The sequence below is a fragment of the Triticum dicoccoides genome, chromosome 3B (assembly GCF_002162155.2).
Source record: "Triticum dicoccoides isolate Atlit2015 ecotype Zavitan chromosome 3B, WEW_v2.0, whole genome shotgun sequence".
NCBI lineage: Eukaryota > Viridiplantae > Streptophyta > Magnoliopsida > Poales > Poaceae > Triticum > Triticum dicoccoides.
In genome coordinates this window covers 660,235,812-660,249,725 of record NC_041385.1, presented here as the reverse complement: position 1 = coordinate 660,249,725, position 13,914 = coordinate 660,235,812, and positions in this window count along the sequence as shown.

Sequence of the window (13,914 nt, the reverse complement as noted above, 5' to 3'; positions counted from 1 at the left end):
ATTGTGCTTTTGAGTTGCCTATGTTATGCCGAAATGTCGATTTATTTCCATTTCGGCGAATTCCGGGCAAACTCTAGATCCATATATGTCCTATTTTTAGGGAGGTCATGCCAAATTTTTGTATGACTTTGATGCATGCATGCATTTTTATAATCAATTTGTTTATTATTACCGTGCAGAGTTGACGATGGTCAGTGGAACGATGGTGGACAGGTGGTTGCGGTCGGCGGTGCAGGACATGAAAGAAAATAACCGGACAGAGGTTTTATGTCCGTGTCAAAAATGCAAAGGAATAGTTTGGCTCGACCCCCATGACGATGGTCGTGTCAAAGCGCACCTGCTCATGGCTGGTTTCATGGATGGCTATACTCGGTGGATAATTGAAGATGAGGATGACGATGTTGAGGATGCCGACAGGGCAGGCAATGATGACACGGGGCAAGACGAAGAGATGATCGATAATGGCGGCGGAGAAGAGGCCGGACATGGCGGCGGAGAAGGGGCCAGACATGGCGGAGGATAAGGAGTCGGACATGGCGGCGGAGAGAACGACATGGACTCCACGCAGCAGAGTTCGTCGGTACTAAGTTCAATCATGCGGGACCCTCATGTTCAAGCATTGCTTCGCAAGGAGACGAGTACTGAGAGAGCTGCTTCTAGAGAGGAGGCTAAGCTGGAGCAACTGGTGGTAGACTCGAACACTCCATTGTATGATGGTTGCCATCCTGAGGTGACCCGCTTAAGTTTCACGCTCCAACTCCTGAAGACGAAGGCTAAAAACAAATGGACCGACACTAGCCTCGATGAGCATCTCAAGTACCTAAAGGATGTTCTTCCCGCGGGTAATTTATGTCCTAGTAGTGTTGATGTCGGAGTAATTGGACACGGATACCTCGAAGACGGCAAGACGATATTCCAAGACATCGGGGCTAGCAAAGCCCCTCAGTCCGACTCCCCGGCCGCCCAGGCCGACTGCAGGCTGCGGACTGCACCCTAGGCCGACTCCGGGCTGCGGACTGCACCACCAGGGCGACTCCGGGCTGCTGACTGCACCACCAGGCCGACTCCGGGCTGCCGACTCCCCGGCCGCCCAGGCCGATTGCGGGCTGCCGACTGCACCACCAGGACGACTGCTGGCGGCCGACTCCCCGGCCGCCCAGGCCGACTGGGGGCTGCCGACTGCACCACCCAGCCGGCTGCCGACTACGCCAACCAGCCGACTGCCGACTGCAGCTCGACGCGACCCCGACGTGATACCGTATCTGGCACTGTTCACGTGACACCCCAGCCATCATGTACAGTGTCACTTGTCCGCTGGCACTATTTATGAAGTGACCCAGGGGACAAGGATGACACCCCACCATGCCTACCTAGCTTACTTCCTAAGCTACCCACATAGCTTACATATCAAGCTAGCCATGCCTATATAAGCTAGCTCCATCCATCCATCAGGAGAGGGACTCACACATGAGCACCCACATGCATGCTCACGGCCATGAGCATGGCCGGCCACTAGCATGCCACATTTGAGGCATATACGAGGCCAGATGCCTATGGCACTGACCTCAGATACAGCTCCAGGAGCACTCTGTACCAGATATACTCAGACATGCAGGAGTAGGGGTATTATCTCTCCGGAGAGCCCCGAACCTGGGTAAACTACCGCGTGCTATCCGCATACCCGCTGCCGGGCCTATCAGCAGCAGTCTTGCCCTCACACGAAGCCACCTTGTGGCATATGTCGTCTTGCAACACCCTCCGTGAGAATACCACGACATTTGGCGCCCACCATGGGGCGAGGTGCACCGTCGTCCAGAGATCTGCTCTGGACGGGAACCCTGTTCCTCCCCGGCGAGCATAGCCAGCCCGGCACGCCGGACGGCGTCTGTGCCGATGCGCTGTGCGGCGCTGGGATCGCCTGTGCAGCCAGCTGCCTCGCCTATCTTATCGGCGAGGTTTGCCTCTCGGACGAGCCTGCGCCCGACGTAGGCACGAGTGGCCCCGAGAGCCCCCTCGCGGGCCTCCTCGACCAACTCCATGTCGCCGGCGAGCATGCCGCGGACCTGGAGTCCATAGGATCCACCGACCCGATGCTGGTTGACTCCGACACCGCGTCGCTCGACGCGTTCCCCACCAATGTGGTGGTCTACGACGAGCCGCTATCGTACGCGGGGAGCGGCGGAAGCACCGTCACGGAGGTCCTCGTCCTCGAGCACAGCGAGTGCTCCGGCGAAGGAGCGCATGACCCGTTGGACGCGGCCCTGCGAGACCTCGCAGCGCCGATTCCGAAAGACGCCGACGCGGGGACGCTGGAGGCGCTCCGCCTTCAGCTCATCGAGGGCGCGAAGAAGCTGGCAAGCATGAGGCGCTTGTCAGAGGCTTACCAACGAGAGATGGATCGCGCCGTAGGCGGCTCGCCGGCTCCAACCGGGCCTAGCCGCCTAGGCACGGTCCAACAGCACGGCGCGGCAATCGCCAATCTCTTCGGGGCTGATCGCCCTGTGTATGCCACGCCCGCAGAGAATATCCGTGCCGCCCAGGCGGCAGCAGACGAGCTCGACAACTTCGAAGGCGAAGAGCGCCGCATAATGACGGAGCGAGTTCAGCAGCTCCTCGACGCGGCTGCCGCGCAGAATAGTGCCGGCTGCCGCACTGAGGCGCCGCAGCGCCAAAACAACGACCCACCGCCTCGCCGAGACCAAGGTGCGATGTCTCGAACGCCGACTGGCGGGGCCCGTGGGAAGAAGGACAAGGAGCCGGCTGCCAGCCGCAGTCGGACTCACATCACCATCGAGCGCGACCAAGACGGCCGCCCTAGAGCAGTAGAACGGCGGGACGACTACTTACCTCCCCCTCCTCGCCGAGAAAGACAAGTCTCCCCGCCGCCCGTGGAACATCCGACTCTCGGTGACCGCCTTGGCCGCCGAGAGGGAGTCGGAGAGAACGACGCCCGCCACCGGATCGACCGACTCCACCGATCTGGCGCTGGAAGAAGAAGACGAGTTGGGTCCCCCCTGCTTTGGACCCCGCATCCGGGACGAGCCCTTTCCCAAAGGGTTCACGCTCCCCCGAGACACGCCCAAGTATACCGGCACCATGAAGCCGGAGGATTGGCTGATCGACTACTCCAGGGCCGTCAACATAGCGAACGGCAACAAGCGTGTTGCCGTAAGATACGTCCCGCTCATGCTCCAGGGCTTGGCTCGGATGTGGTTAAACTGTCTGAAGCCCCGCAACATCAACAGCTGGGTCGACTTCACCGAGGCCTTCGTCCGCAACTTCACGAGCACATACAAGCGACCTCCCAAGCCACGCAGCTCTCCTTGTGCGTGCAAGGCCCTGACGAGTCTACTCGCGACTACCTCACGCGATGGGGCGAACTCCAGAACTCCTGCGAGGGCGTGCATGAGGTGCAGGCCATCGAGTACTTTACTGTCGGGTGCAGAGAAGGAACCCTCCTCAAGCACAAGCTCCTCTGCGACGAGCCGGAGACCCTCGACGAGCTACTGATCACGGCGGACAAGTACGCCACGGCCGATTCCTCCATGAAGGTGGAGATTCGGGTCAGCACAACTGGCAAAGTCGCCCCTCAGGCTCCAAGAATCCCGGCTGGAGACACCAGTCGGTGGCAACAGCAGAACGACCATAAGCGCAAAGCCCCGCAGCCGACTTCCAACAGTCGGCAAGTGGCAACAGCAGAGGACCAGCAACTGGAAGGACTGCCTTCGGCGAAGCGGCAGAAGGGCGGCAAGTCTAACTGGCTGCCAGCTTTCTCCTACGAGCAGACTCTAGATGGTCCCTGCAAGTTTCACAGCGGTGCAAAGTCATCAAACCACACCACCAGGAAATGCCACTGGCTGACCAGAATCGCCAAGGGGGACGGCCTGCTCCCTCCCGCTCCTGCTGGGCCGCCTCCACCCCCGCCCCAGCAGCCGGATGTCAGGCCAGTCGGCGCGATACAAGACGAGTTCCCAGATGAGCACGGAGCCTATGTGGTGTTCACCAGTGTAGCGGATGACCGGCGCAGCAGGTGCCAACATCAGCAAGAAGTGAACGCGGTTGCATCAAGCACTCCAAAGTTCATGCATTGGTCCGAGAGGCCTATCAGTTGGAGCAGAGCTGATCACCCAGAGGTGATGCCGAATCCCGGCTCCTATGCCTTGGTCTTAGGCACCACGCTCGCCGCGGATAGGTGGGCCGCTCGCTTCTCGCGAGTACTGATAGACGGAGGCAGCAGTATCAACATCCTGTACAAGGATACAATGGAGAAATTAGGAATCAAGTGGAGACAGCTTCAGAGCAGCCGGACTGTGTTCCACGGAATCGTCCCTGGCCTTTCCTGCTCACCAATCGGCAAGATCCTGATAGATGTCCTCTTCGGAGACAAAGATCATTTCCGCCGAGATCCAATTTGGTTTGAGGTGGTGGACCTTGAGAGCCCATATCATGCACTGCTTGGCCGACCCGCCTTGGCCAAGTTCATGGCGGTCCCCCACTACGCCTACCTCAAAATGAAAATGCCGAGTTCCAAGGGAATCCTAACCGTCTCCGGTGACTACAGGAAGTCGTCCGCTTGCGCGGCCGAAAGCAGTCGGCTGGCCGAGTCCTTGGTGATCGCAGCTGAGAAACGGCTCCTTGATCGGGTCGTGGCGATGGCCGGCAAGCAGCCCGAATTATCGCCTGACCCCAAGGAGTCGGAAGAAGAAGGATCATTCAAGCCGGCCAGAGAAACAAAGAAGATATCGTTGGACCCAGAGCACCCGGAGAGGTACGCTGTCATGGGCGCAGGCCTTGACAGCAAATAGGAAGGCGAGCTCGTCGATTTCCTCTGTGAGAATCGCGACATCTTCGCATGGTCCCCCAAGGACATGCCTGGTGTCCCGACGGAATTCGCCGAGCACAAATTACACGTCCGATCTGATGTGAAGCCCGTCAGGCAGCCCCTGCGCCGCCTGTCAGAAGAAAAAAGAAGAGTTGTTGGAGAAGAAATAGCCCGGCTCCTTGCAGCTGGCTTCATCATGGAAGTATTTTTTCTAGAGTGGCTGGCAAACCCAGTACTGGTGCTGAAGAAGAACAAGCAGTGGCGGATGTGCATCGATTACACAAGCCTCAACAAGGCCTGCCCCAAGGATCCATTTGCTCTGCCAAGAATTGATCAGGTGATAGACTCCACAGCCGGATGCGAGCTGTTGAGTTTCCTAGATGCGTATTCAGGGTATCATCAGATTAAGCTGAACCCGGCTGACAGACTGAAGACCGCCTTCATCACGCCGTTTGGAGCCTTCTGCTACCTGACCATGATGTTCGGCTTGAGGAACGCCGACGCCACCTTTCAGCATTGCATGCAGAAGTGCCTCCTGAGGCAACTCGGCAGAAATGCCCACGTCTATGTGGATGACGTGGTGGTGAAGACAAAGAAGCGTGGAACCTTGCTGGAGGACCTCAAGGAAACATTTGAGAATCTTCGCCGATTCCAGATCAAGCTCAACCCGGAGAAGTGCATTTTTGGAGTACCAGCTGGCCAGCTTCTCGGTTTCCTGGTCTCCGAACGCGGCATAGAGTGCAATCCAGTAAAGATCAAGGCCATCGAGAGGATGGAGGCACCAAGACGACTGTTAGATGTGCAAAAGTTCACCGGGTGTTTGGCATCCATCAGCCGATTCATCAGTCGACTGGGCGAGAAGGCTCTCCCCTTGTATCAGCTCCTGAAGAAGACGACCTTCTTTGAGTGGACTCCCAAGGCGGACGAGGCTTTTCTCTAGCTAAAGAAGATGTTGACTACTCCCCCCATGCTGGCGGCTCCGACTCCTAAAGATCCCATGCTCCTATACATTGCCGCCACCAGCCGAGTAGTCAGCACGGTCATCGTAGTCGAGCGCAAGGAGGAAGGCAAGGCGCTACCCGTCCAGAGACCGGTATATTACTTGAGCGAGGTGCTATCGACCTCCAAGCAGAACTACCCCCATTACCAGAAGATGTGCTACGGCGTGCATTTCACCACCAAGAAATTGAAGCCTTACTTCCAGGAGCATCCAATCACCATGGTCTGCACAGCTCCACTGGCCGAGATCATTGGAAGCCGTGATGCTTCTGGCCGGGTGGCCAAATGGGCCATCGACCTGGCTCCCTACACCATCTACTACGAGCCCCGTGCCGCCATCAAGTCACAAGCACTGGCCGACTTCCTTGTCGACTGGGCCGAGACCCAGTATCTGCCGCCAGCGCCTGACTCCACCCATTGGCGGATGCACTTCGACGGCTCCAAGATGCGCACCAGCCTGGGAGCCGGCGTCGTCCTCACTTCCCCCAAAGGCGACAAGCTCAGATATGCGCTATAGATCCACTTCGCCGCCTCCAACAACGTGGCCGAGTACGAGGCGCTCATCCACGGGCTCCGGCTTGCCAAAGAACTCGGCATTCGCCGGATCCTGTGTTATGGCGACTCCGACTTGGTGGTCCAACAATCATCTGGCGATTGGGACGCCAAGGACGCAAATATGGGGAGCTACCGTTTCCTCGTCCAGCAACTCAGCGGATACTTCGAGGGGTGCGAGTTCCTCCACGTGCCAAGGAACGACAACGACCAAGCAGACGCCTTGGCACGAATCGGCTCCACCCGCCAGGCAATACCATCTGGTGTCGCCCTCCGGCGCCTCCTCAAGCCTTCTATCAAGCCGTCACCAGAATCAGATTCAATCTATGTGCCGGCTCCACCTGAGGAGGACGGATCTGACTCCAAGAAACACACAGTCGAAGCCGGCCCGGGGACTTCCAAACCCGGCCTAGGGACTGCAGTAGCAAGATCGAAGACTCCAGAGCTCGACCCGGGGACTGCTCCAGTCGGCCCCGGGACTTTGTCAAATCAGCAAGCGGCTGCGGACTCCAACCCGCCGCCTCCCAGCCCGGCCGCCCTTATCCAAGTGGCGCTGGTGGCGGTTGAAGAAATAGCAGCACCTTCATGGGCCCAGCCAATCCTCAGATTCTTAGTAAACAGAGAGCTGCCAACTGACAAAATTTTAGCTCGGCAAGTGCAATGCCGAGCAGCAGCCTACACCATAGTCAACCGAGAGCTGGTCAGGTGCAGCATTACCGGCGTCTTCCAACGCTGCGTCGAAGCAGAACAAGGTCAGGCAATCCTCAGAGACATCCACGAAGGCGAGTGCGGTCACCACGCAGCCTCAAGGGCACTCGTCGCCAAAGCCTTCCGGCACGGTTTTTTCTGGCCAACCGCCCTGGAAGAGACCAAAGAGTTAGTCCAAAAGTGCAAGGGGTGCCAGATTTTTCGTTCCAAGCCACTTCAGCCGGCTTCCGCACTCAAGACTATCCCCATCGCCTGGCCCTTTGCAGTTTGGGGCTTGGACATGGTGGGACCATTCAAGACGGCACGGGGTGGCTTGACTCACCTACTCGTCGCAGTGGACAAGTTCACCAAGTGGGTGGAGGTGAAACCCATCAAGAAATTGAATGGTCCGACTGCAGTGACTTTCATCGCTGACATCACAACTCGGTACGGCATCCCACACAGCATCATCACCGACAATGGCACGAATTTTGCCAAAGGCGCCTTGGTCCGTTTCTGCGCGACACAGGGCATCCGACTGGACTTAGCGTCCGTTGCCCATCCGCAGGCAAACGGCCAGGTGGAGCGAGCCAATGGCCTCATCTTATCCGGCATCAAGCCTCGACTCGTCGCACCGCTGGAGCGATCTGCTGGCTGTTGGCTTGAGGAGCTGCCAGTCGTCCTCTGGAGTCTGCGCATGACTCCAAACAAGTCGACCGGCTTCACACCCTTCTTCCTCGTCTATGGTGCCGAAGCCGTCATCCCAACGGACATAGAGTTCGACTCCCCGCGAGTCACCATGTACACCGAGGAAGAAGCAGAAGAAGCACGTCAAGACGATGTCGATCTGCTGGAAGAGGGCCGGCTGTTGGCACTCAGCCGGTCCAGCATCTACCAGCAGAGTCTGCGTCGATACTATAATAGGAAGGTCAGGCCAAGATCTTTCCAAGAAGGCGACCTTGTGCTCCGGCTGATCCAGCGAACAGCCGGCCAGCACAAGTTGTCGGCACCTTGGGAAGGCCCTTTCATCATCAGCAAGGTGCTAGGGAACGACGCCTATTATTTGATCGACGCCCAGAAGGCCCGAGCGCGCAAGAGGGACGATTCCGGCAAAGAGACAGAGCGCCCGTGGAATGCAAATCTTCTTCGAAGATTTTATATTTGATGCAGTATGTATCACACTACCCCTTTGTATTAAAGTACTAAGACTTTGGGCCCCCCGAGACGAGCTCGGGGACTGCCCTTTTTGTTATCTGTACGATAAGAATTATGCCTCCGAGTACATTACTTTCATTACAAGCCGCTTGGCACTGGGCCTGACTAGTCGGCCCGGGGACTCGCCGCCTTGCACTATGAGAAGCTTCCCACAGTCAGACAAGTAGTGTGTGGTGCCCAACCCGCCTCCTGGCAAAGCCGCAGCTCGCAGAGCGACTGTGAGGCAGGCAGGAGTGAGGAAGAATGGGCACCCACACGAAAAATGGCTAGGGACCTAAAGCACGAACATAGCATAAGACGGCCTCCAGCACTTTTGAAGCGGAGGGCCGACTCACGAGTAGCCGGCTCGCCGTCTTTACTAGCCTCTATTAAGGACGGCTGACTCTTGGGTAGTCGGCATGTCGCTTTCTATCCGACTTGCTAAAGAAACTCTAAATGGCCAAGTCCTTGCCTTCCCAAAGTAGCCAAGCACTTGACCCAGCGACAGTGCACAGAGCGGCTGTTCGACTGACAAGGCAGCAACTAAAGGTAGGCGGCAAAGGGAAAAATCCTAAAGAGCAATAAGTGGAAAGACGGAAAGCAGATTAATATTTACATAGGCCCTTGGCCGAATCTTCGAATAGAAGTTCAATATACACCCCGCGGGTGGAATTGTTCGAATCTAACAAGTTTTCAAAAGATTACTAAGACAGACAAGCAGTGGTGAGAAAGGCAGCCTAGGAGGTGGCATCTGGGATCGGAGGGTCGGAGGAGACGGCGGTGTCGGGCGCCGGGGCAGTTGGCTGGGCGGCCTCGGTTTGGTCGCCTCCGGCGGCGGTCGCTTTCTCCTGACGCGGCTCGTTGCTGGAGGCGCGGTCGAGCTGAGGCTGGCCGCCTGGTCCGCCTTCTGGCACCACCGCTTCCCCTTCGGCCTCCGCCTCGTCCTCCTCCTCCGTGCTGGAGTCGATCACCTCCGCCGAGTCCTCGCCATACTCCGGGTTCATCCCGAACCACTCGGCCGGCACTTCCTCGCCGCCTTCGGCCCGCTCGGGCACAAAGACGCTGGTGTCCGTGTACTCGGCGATGGCCGCCGCACGCTTGATATGGGCGCCCTCCACGGCCTCCAATTCGGCCTGAGCTTCCGACCGGAACGCGGCCAGGCGGTCCAGGTCCAGCCCTGGATACCACGCCTTGACGAAGTCCAAGGCCCGGCGCGCTCCGGCCCGGGCCGAGGAGCCCTTCCAGGCCTCAAGGCGGCCGGCAGCGACTTCCAGCCAGTCGGCGGTCCGACCGGCGGTGCACAGAGCCGGCATATCCGGCCACAAAGCGGCAACCGCCTGGGCACCAGCACGCTGAAGCCGGCACATCTACCGGTGGATCGGACGAAGACGAGCTTCCATGCTCAGGAGCTGTTCATCAACGGTTCGGGAGGCATTGGCGGCGATCTCCTCACCGTTCGCCCTTCGCGCCTCACGAGGAGCCTCGATGGCCAGCGGGACCGCCTGTGAGTGACCAGGGAAGAAATCTGCCAAGACCAAAAGAAGAAAAATCAGAAGTCGGCCCGATACATAGTCGGAAGCACGAAGAAGCAAAGAAACGTACCATCTACAATGTCCTCGATCTCGTCGAAGCCGGAGGTCAGCATTGCCTCCCTGTCAGTCCAGGAGGAGTGCTCGCTCTCGAACTCGGCCAGGAGAGCGGTCTCCCTCTTCTCGGCCTCGTCCTGCGCCTTCTTGAGCAGCTTTTTCTGCTCTGCCAGCTGCGCCGCCAGCAGGTCGCGCTCCGCGGCAAGTTTTCCGCATTCCTCCTCCTTGGCACGACGGGCAGTATTGACCCCAACTGCTCCTGAAGAGCGGCGTTGGCCCCTGAAGAACAAAAGAGACACAAATAAGTCGCCAGCATGAAGGTCGCCGGAAGATCCGGCCCGACTGCTCAGCAGTCGGCCCGAATCTCGGGGACTACAGCCCGCGGGCGCGCCAGCGCGCCCCCACGAAGATAGAAGAACAAGAAAAAGAAGAAGTCGTCAACAAAAAGATCGCTAGGAAGATCCGGCCCGACTGCTCAGCAGTCGGCCCGAATCTCGGGGACTACAGCCCGCGGGTGCACCAGCGCGCCCCCGCGAGGAAGAGAGGGAAAAAACTTACTCCGGCTTTCCAATAAGTCGGCAGTCTGCTTGTTCAACTCCTCAACGTTGCAGTTGAAGGCAGTGGTGCGGAGGTTGTGATACTCCTGCAACAAGTCATTAAAGACAAAGTTAGTATTTGGAGCTCGCAAGAGGGAGTTCCGTACCGCCTGCTCAGCAGCCGGCCTGGAACTCGGGGACTACACCCAGTGGGTGCGCTGGCGCGCCCCCATAGAGAAAAACAAGAATCAAAAAGAGAAGAAACTTACCCGAACAGACGTTCGCGCGGCCAGATGCGCCCTGGTGCAGGCTTGAAGGGCGTCGCTTTCAGCGCGCAGCTTCGCCTGGACATCCAGAAGCAGTTGGTTCAACGGCCCGGTGCCGCCTCCACGCACCCACCCTGTGGGCGCGACGCTTGTGGCCTCGGTATCTAGGGTTGCCAAGCTGACAGCGGCGGCTTCCCAAGGTCGCGGCGCCGAGGTCGCCCTCTCAAGACGGCGATGCACCGGTGAGGCGACTTGGAGAAGCAGCCGCGCTCCGGCTTCGTCCATGGCCGGCGGCTCCGACGGATCCACCGGCTGTTTGCCGTGCGGCCTCCTAGACGGCGGTGGAGGCGGCGGCGGCACGAGGGCATCCGACATGGAGGCCTCGCTGCTCTCCTTCTCCGCGATGGGGTTCTCGGTGCCGGCTCCCCCGGTCTGCCCCGTGAACTCCGGAGGCGGCGGTGCAGACGATAGTGGGGGGACGAGCATCGCCGATCGGCGACGCGCGGCCTCCTCGGTGCACCATCTCGCCGCAAGGGCGGCTTCGGCATCATCCATCTTTTTCTGGGTAGAGGCAGCTGCCCTGTCGGCCTCCGCCTTCTCCAAGCGGTCGGCCTCCTCCTCCTCGCGCTTCTCCCGCGCATTCCGCTCCGTCGCCTCCCGGAGGTCGGCGGCAGGGTCGGGCCGCCGAGTATTGGCGGACGTCTCCGCCGACCCCATGACGGAGGGGACGACGACTCTCTCAAGGGAGAGAGGGGCCCTGAAGAAGAATGGAGGGAGTATATAAATGAAGACTCGGACAAGATTCAACGAAGAAAGTAAAAGAGCGTAAAGACTTACGCGGATACTAGAGGCGGCTTTCTCACTTTCCTTCGGAAGCGGTTGGCCTTCGCGGCCGCCTCCTCTCGTCTGGTCGCGGCGGCCGCCCCCTTGAGCTTCTTCAATTTGCCGCCGGGCGCACTCGACCCGGCATGAGGAGCTGGTGCCCGACGGGCCGACCCTCGGCTGGTGGCGCGGAGCGACTCCGCCTTCGGCGTCGTCATCAGGCCAGTCGGCAAAGGTGGCCGAGGGCCTGAAGTCGCCTTCCGCCCCCCCTCCCCCGCCTTCGGCATCGGCTTCCATCGCCGCCGCCCCCAAGTCAGGGTCGTCGACGTCGCTCTGCGCGCGGTCGGGAACATACTCGCGGGGCTGCCTTGTGGCGCCGGTGGCAGGCTGCATGAGAGGATTCTAGTTCAGAAGAAGCCAGCAAGAGTCAGAAGCCGGAGTCGGCTGCGGAAAAAGATAAAACAACAGGGAGACGCGACTTACCACTGGTGGAGGGTTGTCGCGCGAGTACGGTTCCTTGCCGAACTGCCAGTCCTCCTCGTACTCGCAGTGCGTGATGTAATTTACCATGTTCGCCACCTCCTTGCGGGGCATCTCCTTGGTGCTCATCCGACTTGGGTCTCAGAGGCCGCTCATCTGACAGATCAGGTGAGGCCGGCCTTGGAGCGGGAGAACTCGGCGCGCCATGAAGGCGGCCAGCAAGTCGGCCCCGACGAGTCCCTCCGACTGCGTCAAGACTCGGAGTCGCGCCACGGCGGCGGCTCCGGCGAGAGTCAGCGACTTGACTCGGTGGGACCAGCTGGGAGCCGCCCAGTCAAGGGAGCGGTGTTTTAGGGCGGCAGGTTGACCCAGTCGCCGTCGGAAGCGAGGTTCTTCACGTAGAAGTACGAGCGCTGCCACATCTTCACCGACTTGATCACCGTGATGGGAGGAAAGGGGTTGTCGGCCGTCGAGCGCCGCATCGTGATGAAGGCGCCGCACTGGGCCGGCACGCCGGCGATGTGCGTGCCGAGCTTAGAAGAGAAGAATTCTCCCCACAGCTCGATGGTGGGGAGAACACCGAGGAAACCTTCACACAGGGTGGCGAAGGCGGAGAGCAGCACCACCGTATTCGGTGTGAGGTGGTGCGGCTGAAGGCTGTGGAATTCCAGGAACGAGCGGAAGAAGCCGCTCGCCGGCAGCCCCAGGCCGCGCATAAGGTGCGAGCGGAAGATGACCCGCTCGCCCTCTTCCGTCGCTGGCTGGATTTCCCCCTCCGGCGCGGCGCGGGCGTGCACGAGGTCCGCGCTGGGGAGACGGCGGGTCTGGCGGAGGAAGTCGATGTGTTCTTCCTCTACCTCCGAGCCGTCCCATACGCCGGAGCGCACGGCAGCGGCCGCGGCGGAGGAAGAGCTCATCACCGCGGTAGGTGTGCTCCTGCTCGACGGCGGAGGAAGGAGGAAGAGAGAGCAAGATGAGGCGGGGGAGCGGGAAAGAAAGGTGCGCAAGCTGTGCCGCTCCGTTTCCCCCCGCCTACTTATAGCCCTGCGGGCTGAGAAGCCGAGGGGGCGGGCGTGGGATTAATTGCGCACGATGCCCACGCCGCCCCACGATTTACCCCATGAAGTTACTGCGCGCAGTAACAACGTGGGAACGCCAACCGTCCTCGGCCGCAACGGATCCGTTCGTGCGCCGAGGCATGGTAGTGGCGGGCCCTGCCTAACTATAACGCCCCAGATATACTTTCCATATTTGTATCCAACTCTTGCCGTCTCCGGCGCTAAGTTATATTTATTTCTCGGGTTCGGGTCTTTGTCTCCGTGTGTTGTTTTTCTTTTTCGTGCATCTCTTATCATGCCATCACGTGCATTGCATTTGCATACATGGTCATCTCATGCATTCGAGCATTTTCCCCGTTGTCCGTTTTGCATTCCGGCACTTCGTTCTCCTCCGGTAGCCAATTCTAGTCTTCTTTCGTGTGTGGGGTTTAAACATTTCCAGATTGGACCGAGACTTGCCAAGCGGCCTTGGTTTACTACCGGTAGACCGCCTGTCAAGTTTCATATCATTTGGACTTCGTTCGATACTCCAACGGTTAACCGAGGGACCGAAAAGGCCTCGTGTGTGTTGCAGCCCAACACCCCCCAAATTTGGCCCAAAACCCACCAAACTATGCTCCATGTCCTAGGTCGTTCGATCACGATCGTGTGGGCGAAAACCGCACCTCATTTGGACTCTCCTAGCTCCACTTATGCCTATATATACACCCCCCTCCGAAATCCACGGTTCTTCTCCCTCCTAACCCTAGATCCAACTCCTCCCGCCGCCGTCGGACACAACCGCCGCCGACGGACATGTCCGGCCTCCCCGTCCGCCGCCACGTGTCGGCCTCCTAGTGGCCGCCGCCCGGTCCCCAGTTCGCCGCCGCCCGCGGGCCCGCGAGGCCCGTGCGGTGCCCCCGCGGCCCGATC